This window comes from Lissotriton helveticus, chromosome 5_1 (genome assembly GCF_964261635.1).
Source record: "Lissotriton helveticus chromosome 5_1, aLisHel1.1, whole genome shotgun sequence".
In the NCBI taxonomy this organism is placed as follows: domain Eukaryota; kingdom Metazoa; phylum Chordata; class Amphibia; order Caudata; family Salamandridae; genus Lissotriton; species Lissotriton helveticus.
The window spans coordinates 2,142,868,631-2,142,883,276 of NC_136065.1; the positions used below are offsets into that span (position 1 = coordinate 2,142,868,631).

The 14,646-nt window shown below is 49.7% G+C and overlaps 1 protein-coding gene across 2 annotated transcripts in view; it reads right to left on the reverse strand.

Moving 5' to 3' along the window:
* The window catches only part of NUP188 (nucleoporin 188), a 761,473-nt gene that overhangs the window by 388,973 nt on the left and 357,854 nt on the right, over positions 1-14,646 (reverse strand). The window lies entirely within an intron of this gene.

Below are 14,646 nucleotides of genomic sequence, written 5' to 3' on the forward strand. Positions count from 1 at the left end.
GAGGGCCAAGTGTGGGGGGGGGATAGGAGGAGAGAGCGTCATGTTGTGTGGGGTGCAGTAGGGGGAGGAGGGGTGTTCTGAGAAGATTGGTATGGGGAACAACAAACGTCGATCAATTGCAGATAGTTGAAAACGCTTTTCTAAAATTCCTGCTGGCAGTTCCAAAGAGTACAACAACATTCGGATGCCATCTAGAACTTGGGCTGGACCACATTGCTGATATCATCAAGATCCAGCCCATCATGCTATGGCGCAGAATATGGGTTACGGACGAATGCCAGCTCACAAGAGCAATAATCCAGGACTGCATGAAACTAGAGAATATGTTAAAGATACGATGGCTGGGATACGTAAAATCTTTCCTTTCAGATATTGGTCTCCAAAGATTCTTTGATGAACCACTGTCAGAGACAGATATAACTAAAAAAGAACTAAAAACTCTCTGTCTGTCACATCTTTCCCAACTGCGGATGCTGAATGAAATCGGAAAGCCAACAGTCCAACACTGTCTATTAATACAGCAGGTTCCAACTATTCAACCGTATCTGCAATACGACTTGTCACAATTTGAAAAACTACTCCTTACTCGCCTCAGGTTTAACATCTATCACTATATGGTTTTATTTCCCACCCAGAATGTCTGGTCACACACTGTACCAGTATGTCCCTGCGACTCAACTTCGTCACAGTCCACACTGCATGTTCTTTTTTTCAGCAAATTTTATGACTCACTACGCAGGAGGTGGATACTACCTGTATTGAAAGTCCTGAAAGTTCGTAGATGCCGCCCTGCCTATTTGGCATTACAACTCCTGGAAAATAATCTAATGACAAAATCAGTGGCACAGTATTTAAAACAATGTCTTAGACATCGCTCGAACTTACAAAATAATAACGATTTTGCAGTGTAAAATACATTCTTTCTGCAAAACGTTTTACTTTTAACTAAGATTTTAGTAATGGACCGAACTTAATGTTTTTCTTTAAATGTTTATTGTATTTTGCTCTTTTATGGTTTTTCTAAGAACTTGAAACCGAATAAAGATGATTTGAATTTGATTGGTGTGCGGGGCGGGACGGGAGCGCAAGGTGTAGGGGGGATATGGGAAGAGCGCGAATCATGTTGCGTTGGGTGCAGTTAGGGGAGGGGGGGGTGTTCTGAGAGGCTAGTCGGAGGTGTGAATGGCGGGATATGTGGGGGAGGGGACGAGGCTGTGGCGGTGTGTGGGACGCAATAGGAGGCGTGATCGGCTTCCAACGTTGAAGGGTGTGAGGTGTCTGTAGACGGAGGGTGATAGAGTAGAGTAATGGGGGGAGGAAGTGGGAGAGTGTTAGTGTTGGGAGGTGCTGATGAGTCCAGGGTGTTGGGAGTCTTGCAAGGCACTCTTGCAGCGGACGCATGTGTAGTCTGGCATGAGGGACTATGAATATGCACGATGCCATCATGCCTATTAGTTGCATAAACACTCGTGCTGGTAATGAGTGTTGAGGTTTGAACTTTTGGATCAGTGTTTGCATTCCGTTGATCCGTGCTGCGTTGGGATATGCTTTTGCTGTTAGCGTATCTATAGTGGCTTCCAGGTACTGTTGGACTTGGGAGGGTTGCAGGTGCGACTTTGGGTAGTTTAGCGAGAAGCCTAAACTGTGCAGGAGATGAATGGTTTTTGACGTGTGGTTGGCACATTGCTGGGCCGATGGCGCTTGTATTAGCCAATCGTCCATATATGGATATACATGAATGTGGTGTCTCCTGAGATGCGCCGCCACTGTAGCTAGGCATTTGGTGAACACCCGTGGAGCTGTTGTGACACCAAATGGTAGGACTTTGAACTGGTAGTGCTGTCCTTGAATGGTAAACCTGAGATACTTTCTGTGAGCAGGGTGTATTGGTATATGAAAGTATGCGTCCTTGAGGTCTAGAGTTGCTAGGACGTCTCCCTGGCGAAGCAATGGTAAGACTTCCTGGAGAGTGAGCATGTGGAAATGCTCTGACAAAATGTACAGGTTGAGGGGCCTGAGGTCCAATATTGGCCTGAGAGAACCGTCCTTCTTTGGAATAAGGAAGTATAGGGAGAATACTCCTGTTCCTTGTTGTTGGAGTGGGACTGGTTCTATGGCCCCCTTTAGCAGCATACTGTTGACCTCTTGCTGTAGTAGCGTTATATGTTCCTGAGACATTGGACGGTGGACCGGTGGTATGTTGGGTGGTGTGGAGGTGAGTTCGAGGCAATAGCCATGTTGGATAATTTGCCTGACCCATTTGTCTGTAGTGATATTTAACCAGACTGGCAGAAATTGTTGCAATCTTCCCCCGACCGGTGTTATATGGTTTGGGGCTAGTGCCAAGAAGCCACTGTTTGGTGTTAGTGGAGGATCTATTTGCATTGCCTCCATTGTAGGAAGGTGGATATCTGACTATGGTTACCCCCAACTTTTTGCCTAGTGTTTTGCTGGTTTTTGACTTAGTTGGCCTGGGATCCTGCTATTCAGGACGCCAGGCTTCCTGCTCTCTCGGTTAAAATGGACTCCATGTACCCTAGGTACATATCTAATTGGATACTGGGTCACCTTATCAGTCCCTGTACAGTGTACCTTAGGTACCCAGGGCATAGGTGTACCCAGGGCCTACCAGGGGCTGCAGCATGTATTATGCCACCCCTGGCTGGCCATCCAAACTGACACAACTGGCTGCTAAGACAGCTGGGGCAAGGTGGTGTAATCACCCTTTGCTATAGATGTAGTATACCTATATCTAACCCCAAAATGGACACATATACTCCTATCAGTCACTCCTATGGCAGGCCTTATCAATCCTGAAGGCAGAGTGCTTGGAATTATGTGAGATGGTGCTCTAGCATGAGCTGAGCCTGTCTGCAGCTTGCGGAACCAAGTCCTTATAGCTGTTCCATGATAACGCTATAACATATACTCTTAAGTGCATTATAATCCTCGCGGTTGAATGCTAACTTTGGTATAGCATTACCAAAACATGTCGTGTAAGGTGTCATACGCTTTGGAATACTACCCCCTCGCCAGTTCTGGCGACGGGGGTAGCATTCCACCCTTCTAGAGGGATAACACATGTATGTAACTGTATCCCCGGTTAAAGTTAAGCTCGAGCCTTGGCATCACAAAATGGATGCTGCCACCACAGACACAAGTCTGACCTCCTGCTGCTGGGAGTCCTTCCAGCGAGGGAGGCTTGGACTAAGGGTTTCCTGCCTTGGGAGATGCTAGCACCACCCCAGACAGGATTTTGTGTATTGGGTAGGACAGGCCTGAAAGGAATGAGACATGCCTGGGGCACACAAGGTGTCCTGTGCATACACCGGTTCAAACCAGTTGCTGGGGTATCCCTGCCCCAGCTCTGGCGCGAAACCGGACAAAGGATAGGTGGTGTAACCACCCCCCTTCCTGGTCCCACCCAGGGGAGGGACCTAGTCACCAGTACAGCCCCCTTTAGCAGGATAAAGGTAGGAGCTGGTCCCATTCCAGATTAGATTAATCCTGAACTACTCTACAAGAAGAAACTCTGGACTTCGACGTTCTGCTCCACAGAAGACTGAAGAAATCTCCCTTGTGGGCAAGGAGTGTCCACCCTGCAACTGCAGGCACCATCAAGCGTCCAGCAGCTTCACTTTGTCGTCTTCCCTCGAGGATCCAGACTTCAGAGACCGACAAGACCCGGATTCCCAGACCTCTCCGACCTCAACTCACATCTGCAGCACAGCTGAGACCCGTGGGTGCGACGAGACACGTGGGACCGGCCATCTTGAAAGAAACTGCACTTCGCTTCCAGCACAACTCCCGAGGTAAACTCGACCAAGTGTTTTGGGGTTTGGGAAGCCCCAGCCCCGAGCAACTCCTGCACCGAAGATCAGCCCTCCAGCTTCCACGAGATCTGCGTGGGGCCCTTCTGCCTGTTTGCTGCTCGACGCGTTGTCTGGTCACTTGCCGGCTGGCTAGTGGCCTCCTAGACGACGAACTTTGAAGACTACACTGCTGGTCTGGTTGCTCCAGACTGGCCCTTGTTCCCTTTCAAAAGAGGAGCACCCCGGGCTCTCCTAGTCCGCACCAGACGCCTTTTTCACTCACCGCGTGGGTTGCCTTTGCCAAGGCCTGTTGACGCCGAATCTGGAACAGACACTGCCGACAGCGAGAGCCTGCGTGGGACAGCTCGTGCCTCCATCCTGGTCGTCGAAGACACCTCCTGGTCCACGTGGCTGCAGAGTCAAGCGTCCACTCTTCACCTGATCGCGACGACGACATCTGGTTCCTTCCTGGTTCCACTCCAGTCACTGGCTAGTGACTTTGAACATTGTCCCCTCTGCTTTCAGGTCTTCAGCGTCTCTGATCCCCCCCCCCTTGGATCACACCGGACATCTTCCTCCTGGTCGCCTGCAGCATCTTTTCTTCCAGGCTCCATAGACTTCAACGCAGAAACCCGACACAACTTCGCACCTATGCACCCGCAGCCCGTGGGTGAGGTAACGAGAGCATTTCGGTGCTCAAGGGTAGCTTGACTCTCCTAGTGTCCAGATTCACAGTCGTTTTAGTCCTAACTAGTCAGGATTGTCCGTACTCACCTTTTTCTTGAACTGTACTGTCCATAGACGTTACGCATCCCGCGTGTGAGTTCACACTCTGCACACGTGTTCCGTGGGCCTCCTATTACTTACCTGAAGTTAGGATAGCGTAGTCCCTGCGATCCTACAGCCTCTGGACAGCTCCATTCCTTCTATCGATTTCCTTATACCATTTACTTAGTATATGGTTTGCCGTGCCCCTAGGGCACCATTGTAATTTTGTGCAACTTATCGTATTTTTCCTAAGAGATTGTCATGTGCTTAGCCCTCTGATCTCATAAAGAGTTCAGAGGTGTTTGTTATTAATAAATATAGTGTTTATTTTCATAACAACCTGTGTGGTGTCCTTTCATCTGGTATTCAAGGGGTTATATGTGGTAAAACAGCTGGCTTCACATGCCAAAAGAGCTAAGACTGCTTTGTCCATGCTACCATTAGGATAGCTGGTCTATAAGGTTGACTTACAACCAATCACCATAAGGGTTGTTTGGACTGATACAAGGTGATCACGAGAATTAGTGAGCATCATATATCAGGCCAACTTCTCACATCCACGGCCTCTTCCCTTGGTGTTATTTCTTCTGTATCCACCCCTGTTTGAATTCTTGTTGTATGTGGATTGTGTGTTAGTCTTGTAGTTGGAGGACTGCTGTGATGTTCCTCGTGTTCCTCCTCTATAATTGGAGCGACGAAAGGAGCCTCTGTGTTGTTGGGACTGAAGAGCTCCCATGGACTTCGCAGTCTCCGTGTCCTTTTTCATTTTGTCCAGAATTGAGTCAACTGCTGGACCAAACAAAAAATCTGGGTTTATGGGCTGATTAAGAATAGTGGTTTGGACTTCATTCTTAAAGCCTGATATGCAAAGCCATGCGTGTCGCCTAAGCAGTACGCTTGTGTTGATGGATCTGGCAGCTGTGTCTGCCGCGTCCAGGGCACATTTAATGGATGCATTGGTGATGAGCTTACCCTCTTGTATGAGTTCATCTGCCTACTGTTTATATGGATCAGGTAAGTGTTGGAGAACTTCTTCCAAACTGTCGTAGTGCGCTCTATCATATCTGGCTAGCAAGGCCTGTGTATTGGCTATTCTCCAGGAGTTTCCTGCCTGAGCCGCCACTCGTTTGCCTGATGTCTCTAAAATCTTTGACTCCTTGTCAGGAGGAGCAGCCTCTCCAGTAGTCTGCAAAAATGCACGTTTTCGTGCGTTGGATATCACTCAGGAGTCTAGAGGTAGTTGTCCCTTGATGTATGTAGAGTCTATAGGTGCAGCCCTATATTTTGTTTCAATTCTAGGGTTTATGACACGTGCCCTAGCAGTGTCCTTAAAAATGTCATTTGCGTGTTTTAAGACGCCCCTCAACATGGGGAGTGTTTTCACATTCCTATCTGATGTTGTTAAGGTATCAAAAAGAAAATCTTCTTCAATAGCATTTGATGCATATCAACATTATGGTAGCTTGCTGCTCTATCTATTAGAGAGTTAAAAGCCACTGTATCCTCTGTGGGTGACGGCTTAGTTGGGTATACTGTAGGCTCTGTAATAGGCAGAGTCCCATCAGTGTCTGGTTCACCTCCCCCACCCCATGGCTGTAAATTGGGGTCTCCATATGGGTTTTGTGGATAACCAAACAATACATCTGTATCCTGATCTTCATCTGGGTTGTAGTCAGAGCGTGCAGGTGAGGTTGGGGCGTATGGAGTAGTAGGCATAGCTGGAGAGATAGGTTCAAAAAGTATTGGAGAGGTAGCACAGTCTTTTTTTTTTAAGTGGAATTTTTGGAAAGTCTTCAGTAGGCAGAGGTCTTTTCTTTTTATGGTAAACAGTCACTTTTCCAGTTTCTGGGTCAATATATATTTTTGACTGGTCTTCTGTGGAAGGGTCTGGATGTATAAGCTCTTTTTCCACAGTTTTTTGCCTTGGTGTCGTAGGTTTTTGTTTGAGCTTTTTCGGTTCGATGCCTTTAATGGGTTCGACCGCTTTTGGTGGTTGGATCAGTTTATGAGCTTTTTCGACAGGTTTTGTCGGCTGGACGTCTTTTACAGGCTTTACCACGTTCTTCGGACCGACCGTTTTTGTCGGTTCGGCAGTGGCTTTAGGTGTTTGCAGAGCCTGCGTCTTTGGCTCGACGCCCCTCTTTGGATCGATGGGCTTCGGCTCAACCGATTTGCTTCGGTCCAACTTTGGTTTCACTTTCGGTTCGACGTTTGTTTTGGGCGTTGGCCGTTTGCTGTTGTCGACCTGTTTTTTCCCCTTGTCGATAGTTGAGCCAGATTTGCTCGCTTCGACGTGCTTTGTTTTGGAGGTCGAGTCGATGTGCTTTTGTTTAGGGGTCGATTCGACGTGCTTTGGCCTCGACGTTGACTGGACGGCTTTTGGCTTTGAGCTCGACTCGACGGCTTTTGGCTTCGAGGTCGACTCGACGGCTTTCGTCTTCGAGCTTGAGTCGACTTTTGTGGGCTTTGAAGGTTGTATTGGGACTGTGGCCTTCGGGTCGGCGCCCTTTGGTTTAATCACCTTCGGGTCGATATAGTTCGGTCCGAAGACGGTATTATCGACGAGTGTCGGTTTGGATGGAACCGGTATCGTATATCGTGTCTCGGAGGGCTCTTTTGATGTGTTCTTAGCCGGGCGGTATGGCGGGGCTGTAGAAATAGTATGTTGATCTTGGCTAAGGCCTGCTGGCGATGCCTCGACCTGAGTCTCTGATATCGGTGTAGTGTCTATATGGGGCGGTGTACTCACGGTTCGCCCCTCGTCGTCATCTGAGTCGTCTTAGACAGCTACGATGTCTTGATCGTATTCCTCGAGATCGACGATTTGATCTTCCTCGTCGGGGTAATATTCGGAGTCGTGCTCCGAGTATTGTGCTTCGTCGAGATCCGAGTCTTCGGCGTTAAATAGGTCTTCCTCATCGTCGAAGATATTCTCGGGCTCTGGTGCCGACCTCTGCATTTCTTGCCTCGCCGCACGTCGATTCTGGATTGTCTTCTTTGACCGGAACTGTGCACAGGCTAGGCAACTATCTTCATTGTGGCCTGGAGATAGACATTTGTTGCACACTGGATGTTTATCTGTGTGCGGGAACTTCGAGTTGCACTGCGGGCAGTATTTGAATGGACTGCGTTCCATCGACGGTCGGTCCACGTGGCGTCGTGAAGGCCTAACGGCCCGATTCGACGACCGGAGTGCAACAGATGTTGAAGATGTGTATCGGTACCGAGCGCTTTACAATACCGACGGATTCGAAGGCCTTTTGGCCTTTAGAAAAGTTTTTGTTGATTCCGAACTTGGAGTGCTGGAAAGTACATCCGAACCCAATGGCGGAAAAAAACAATCTGAGGATTGAGAGGATGACCATGCGCACTGTAGTCACAGGGAGGAGCCACCTATCTCGTGATACTTCGAAGACTCTTCCAGGACAACAATGTGCAATCATCCGGACCCAACACTAGGCGGCGATCTATGCACAGATATGAATTCAGCAGTCCACATGCCTCGAACAGTTAAAATTATCCAGTAGAAGATTATCTAAAACAGTTAAAGACCAACTTAAACTATGATTGAGATGAACACAGAGCTTAAACAAGATTGCCACAGAGAAAGAGATAGCAGAGACAAAAAGAAAGAACAGTGAATTGCAAAATAAACACAGTTCCAAACAAGAAGATCCAGATGAAGGCAGTTACACAACCAGTAGGTGAACTACTGAAGACTGCTAGAGACAGGAAAAAAGGCCAGAGGTAGACAGTAACATAACCTGAAAAATAACAGAAAGGTGAGACAAAGATAGCTGCAGAAGAAGAAAGAGCCATAGGGACACATTTACAGTACCTGAAAAAGACGGCTACATAAGCAGATAAGAAACCAGAGCAGGGCAGCTGCAGAATTAAGAGAAGGAAGAGGAGAATAAGCCCACAGAACCTAAAATGAGGCAGAGGACAGCTGCAGCAGAAAGCAGCTGCAGACCTAGAAGACAGCCACAGGACAGGAAGGAGTAGGAAAGCAAGAAGGTTATAGGCCAATGAAAAGGACCACATGAAGACTACTAACAAAAGGGGCAAGCAGCAGAGGATGACTGTTATGGGCCAGAAATGCATACAATATATCAGCTATAGGCTCCCAAAAAGAGCCAGAAGAACAAAGCTACAGAAACAGAAGAGGAGCCAGGTACAGAACCTGAAAAAACGACTAGGGAAATGAGGTGTCCTATATGGTGATGTTGTGTGACCTCACCATGTAATACACTTACAAACCCCATTAAGACCCTTAGGTTCAGTTTGTCAAACCTTCAGCTCAACCTTGGTTAACTGTGGCGCTGAGCAGCAAGACTTTCACCAAGGAACAAGTGTACAGTATTTAAAACCAAAACAATTGAAGAAGAAATCAACGAGACAAAAGAAATCTGACACTAATTTATAAAAATAGACTCTATTTTTATGTATTTGTAGACACCACAACGAAAAAGATCAGCAGGAGGGTTCCGGAGATCTAGAATTTACAAGGTATAGTAAATCAAAGCATTTTACTCAACCGTGAACAAGAGCAGGAAAACTGAATGAATTTGGCACAAACACTTTTTCACCAAAAAGTTGGGTTAGTTGCATTGCGATCTCAGAGGCACTTTAGGCGACCAACTCCAGCGGGGAGACAGACAAGGGACCAGCAAGGTCCTCACAGTCAGTTGCCTCTGTAGGTGAAGCAGGCTCCAGGCAGATACAGGCACTTTAGGCGACCACCTCCAGCAGTGAGCCAGGCAAGGGACCAGCAAGATCCTCACAGTCAGTTGCCTCTGTAGGTGAAGCAGGCTCCAGGCAGATGCTGGCCCTTACTCCCCTTTGCAATGGATTCCGATGGAAGTGGTCCTGATGCAAGGGGCCAGCAAGCTCCTCACAGTGAGTTGCCTCTGTAGGTGAAGCAGGCTCCAGGCAGATGCAGTCACTCTCTCCCCTTTGCAATGGATTCCTATGAAAGTGGTCCTGATGCAAGGGACCAGCCAGGTCCTCACAGTCAGTTGCCTCTGTAGGTGAAGGAGTCTCCAGGCAGATGCAGGCCCTTTCTCCCCTTTGCAATGGATTCCGATTGAAGTGGTCCTGATGCAAGGGATGAAGGATGCTGAAGCTGCTAAAGGATTCTGTGGGTGCGATGTGATCCACGGATGCAGGTGAGGCTGTCCTGATCACGGGACTGACGTCCCTCAAAGTCCTCTTATTGCTAGTAGAAGGCAGAGGAAAATAATCTTTTGCCAAATTGCTCCAGCGTTTTCAATTCCTTATCCGGCGGGCAGTAGGAAACGCACTTAGGGACGTGGAGGCCTGAATGACCAGGCCTGAATGACCAGGCTCTCTGGAGTCGGATGATTAGTTAAAAAGGCAGGGTCACCCGGTGCCTGGCCGGGCCACGTTCTTATCCACAGGGAACCCTGTGGCTGGACTAGACCAGGTGCATATCAAAACGTCCGTCAAGGCCTCATTGAACGGAAGCAAAGGTTCCGTAGATCTTGCAGCCGGCTGAAGCACTTCAGTAAGGAGGTTCGTCTTATGAGAGACAGTAGGCAGATCGAGGTCAAGGGCCTCAGCTGCTCTACGAAGCACCACAGAATAAGTGTCGCCTTCCTCCATGACAGCGGGAGGAGACATAAAACCCGGCTCAGAGGAGAGGTCAAGGCCACCTGCATCCTCCGATTCCTCTGCCCACTCATGTTTGGACTTGCACTGCCGTGCAAGAGGATACTCCAACCCCTCCCAATCACCCCCTCCTCCACAGCACGAGGCACAGGCGGCAGCGGCGGGGGAGGCACATGGGTAAACAAATGCTCCAACGGCGTCTGGAACGGCGCAGGTCGGCGCCGATCCAGCTCCATGTCCCAATTCAGGTCCCAAGCCGGGGCAAAATAGCCCTGGAATTCGGGCAAGATCGGAGGCGGAACGAACAGAGTCCACGTCGCCGCAGGGGGCGCCGGGGCCAGAGCCACCGGCAGAAGACCCTGGAGTGCCGGGGCCGGAGCCACCAGCGGAGGACCTTGCGGAGCCGGTTGCGAGCAACGGCCCTCCGTAGGGACCACGGGTCCGAAGGCGCACCGGCAGGAGCCCTAGGCCTAAAAAGGCGGTCCATGAAACTCTTGCACCTGGGCTGGAGTCGCCGACGGGCCCTGATAAGAAGGGTAGGCCATGGGACTCCTAGGCTCCAACGGAGCCACAGGGGAAGGACCCCTGGCCCCCTCGTCCACATCCGAAGATCGACATGGGGGAGGGGGACGGGGGACGTCTGAGAGCAAACACGCTTCTTCGACTTTTTCTTGTGACGTCTCTTACCCGATTCAGAGGGCGAAGACTTCGACCCCGTGGAGCGATGAGGATTATGGCTCCACAGACGGTCCCTTGAGCAACACCTGGACCGCGACGACTGCCGGGCCTTCAGCAGCTTTCGGGACCGCTCCCGCAAAGCCTTCGGAGCCATGGCCAGACAGTTGGGACATGACCGAGAGTTATGGTCACGCTCCAGACAGTAGAGACAAACGCCATGGGGGTCGGCCACCGACATCGTACAGTAACAGGCCCCACAGGATTTAAATCCAGGCATCCCTACGTGGCACCAGGAGTCAAAGACTCAAAAGAGGTAGAGACAAAAGTCTCAAAAAGTTAGTCAATAAGTGACTAGAGTATGTGCTCTAAGCGGATCTGCGCTTGCTGGCGCGGAAAAAGAAAGAACTGACGTCAGCGTGCATGGGTGACACCTAAGTAGTCTCCGTGACATCATCCCGGAGCTTACGACGCCAGCGACGAACGCGGAGCCACGCGATACCACCGACCGATGCGCAGGGGTACTTCTGACAAAAAACTTTCTGGATCCAGTCTGACGCCTGGGGATATTCTAAGGTAAGGAGTCTATCACTAATGTGTCTCTTTCAGATCAAGCGGTCAAGCCAACTGAGCCTTGGAGTCTCTTTGATTTGGGTGGGCTCCGGAGATGAATTCTCCACAATAAGGACATAGCAGGTAGAGTCCTCCTTCTTTGCTAGCCACCAGGTTCAGCAGGTGCAGTTCAGGCCATTGCAGCCTTTCTTTGCGGATTCCACAGTGCAGCAGGGCAGTCCTCCTCCTTTGCTAGCCACCAGGTTCAGCAGGTGCAGTTCACACCATTGCAGCCTTTCTTTGCGGATTCCACAGTGCAGCAGGGCAGTCCTCCTTCCAGTCCAGCCAAGATCTGAGCTCGAGGTGCCCTGTTAATGCTCAGAAAATCTTTCTGGGTATTATATGGTTGGTAGCCAATGGGCTACCAGGTTTCTTCCCTCTTGATGACCACTTCCTGGGAAGTGTGGCTTCTCTCTATCCCAGGATGCACCATTCTGCCAACTCCCAACATGGCCCAAACCACCCCTCAGCATCCAGAGCTCCCTAGACTAACCCAGAAGGGAGGATACTAAGGGGAGTTACATGCCCCTGGAAAACTGGTTTGACAAATAGCTTTCCCTTCTGTAGGAAAGTAGGAGCTGCTTTTATGGTTACTCCCACTTTTTGCCTGATGTTAAGCTGTTTCTGACTACTCTGGCTGGAATCCTGCTAACCAGGGCCCCAGCCTCAGTGCTTCCCCTATATTGGACATGGGGAGTACTTAGGTATACTCCAGATCGGCTACTGATGTACCCTTCCGAGTCCCTAGTATATGGTACAGATGGAATAGGTACACCAGGGGTCTCCCACAGACTGATGCATGTATTATGCCACACAAGAGAGACCACCCAAATTGTGACTACAGACCTGCCACTACATCATGTGTAAGCTGATGCTAGCACCACTTACGACAGATATAATCTTCCTTATATCGGAGGGCACCCCTACAACCTATGAGTCCATTTTCCCGGGTTGTAAGTGCATCAGCCATTAAAATACAGAGTGGCCATGCGTCATTACACCAAGACCATCTCTAAACTGGCTGTAATGAACCCTGTTGTGTTTAGCATAAAACATGTTGGAATCATACCCCACACCGTAGCCATTGTGGAAGGTGTGATTGCATGTACTGTAAAGCTCCTCAGGGAGGCCCTCCGTGCTCCCAGTACCAGTCTTCCAGATCCGGACAGCAAGCTCGGGGCTGCTGAAGACTAGAGATGTTTCTGCTCTCCTGTTGCTGAGCCAAGCCCGAGCAGCAGGAATGCAGAACAATAGATATCCTGTCACAGGGAGGTGTAACCACCTCCCAAACAGGGTTTAGTGTATTGGGGCAGGGTGGGGGCACTTGCCAGCACCACCGAGATGGCTAGAAGGGCACATTGGGTGCACTCCATGCATACTACAGTCCAAACCAGCTCAGGAAGCCATTGGCTCCCACTCTGGCACGAAACTGGACAAAGAACATGGGAGTATCCTTCCCCTGTCCAACCCCTCCTCTGGGAGGGACCCCTGAATCATCTCAACTCTCACCTTAGGGTACTTAAGAGCTTACCTATGGGTCCCTAGATTCGTCATGGGACAAGATTCAGATCGGACACCACTTCAACCGTCTGGGTACTCTGGACCAAGCTGGACTTCGCTCTCCCAAGACTGCAACTGGGAATTTTTCGGCAGCTCCTGTTCTCACCGCCCTGTTAGTCGACTGCAGCGTATGTGCCCGTGCTCCATACAGACTCCTCACAAGACCTGTGGACATCAAAGACACCTGAAAGAATCTCCCTTGGAGTGAAGGAGTCACTCCCCTGCATCTGCAGGCACCATAACACAGCTGGCCAGTCTGCTGATCCTGGGCTGCCTCGGACTCCAAAAGGCTCATCAACACAGGTGGTGTCTCTGCAACTCCCATGAGGCCTGAACTGTCCTCTCACAGAGTTTGAGGCCAGTTTCCCTCGTCGGAGACACTACAACAGAACTCCTGTGTACCACGTCGCTGCATCACTTAATTTCACGACGCAACCACAACAGTTGCACCGACCGACCAGTACCAATGGGATCGGAAGCATCGAAAAGGTACGGACTACAAATCTGCTGATGCTTTAAAATGACCCGTACAGACACGGTCCGTTGGAATTGCTAGACTGTCTGCAGTATCGTGGTAGCCCCGGGTGGAGCTACTCATTCGGCGGACCGGTGTCTTGACATTTCTACAAAGATTCTCCGGCATCTCTCGACAACGGCAGACCTGGTTTTCCCTGCCTCCAGGTCACTCCTGAGTGGCAGACTCTGTCCCCTCTGCTTGCAGTTACTCCTCGACTTGAAACCCCCTTTGGGTTCCACAGGACTCTTTCACCTTCTTTGTCAGCGGAAACCTACTGACGTCCTCCATTGTGTTCAACAGCAGTCTTCAAAGTCACTTTGCACCTGTGCCCCCAGCTCCTAGGTGTAGGTATCCTGGTTCCTGGGTTATCCACAGGTGGGGTGGCTCCTTGACTTCTGTCTTCCACAGCGTTTCGTCAGGGTCCACTGCGAAGGGTCCTTCTTCCTTACAAACCAATATTACTCGTTGACTTGAATTGCATCCCTATATTTTAGTATATGGTTTGGTCTTCCCCAGGCGACCACTGTGTATTGTGTGCTACTTACCGGTTATCTATCACACAAGATGGAGTATATTGTGTTATATCTCAGGGGAGGAGATATTATGTGTTGCTGAGTGCCTTGTAATAAATACCTGTCTTTAGAAATACATTGTGTGGTTCTTTTTCACTTAATCTATACCAATAAGATTACGGTCCGGTAAAATGAGCTGCTTTACACTCCTTCTGGGCTAACCGTGAAGGCTGCTCTCCACAGCTACCATAGAGAGCTTTCTAAGGTTGTCTAAGACCACTAAAATCACCATAGGATTTGTCTAGATTGATGCAGGGTGCTGCCCTTACATAAGTGAGCACCATATACCAAGCCAGCCTCCTACACCTTCTTTATCCCTAGTGCCGGTATGTCTGCCTAAACAATAGAGCAGCCCCTCTCCCAGGGTTTCCCATTTACCCTTCAAAGGCAGCTTCTCCTGAAGGAGGGAGGAAACACCTCTCCAGTGCAGGCTTCTATTGTCTCCTTTCCTGGGAGTTGTTAGTACATCTCCCCAAGAGGGCAGAAAGCCGACTGGAGG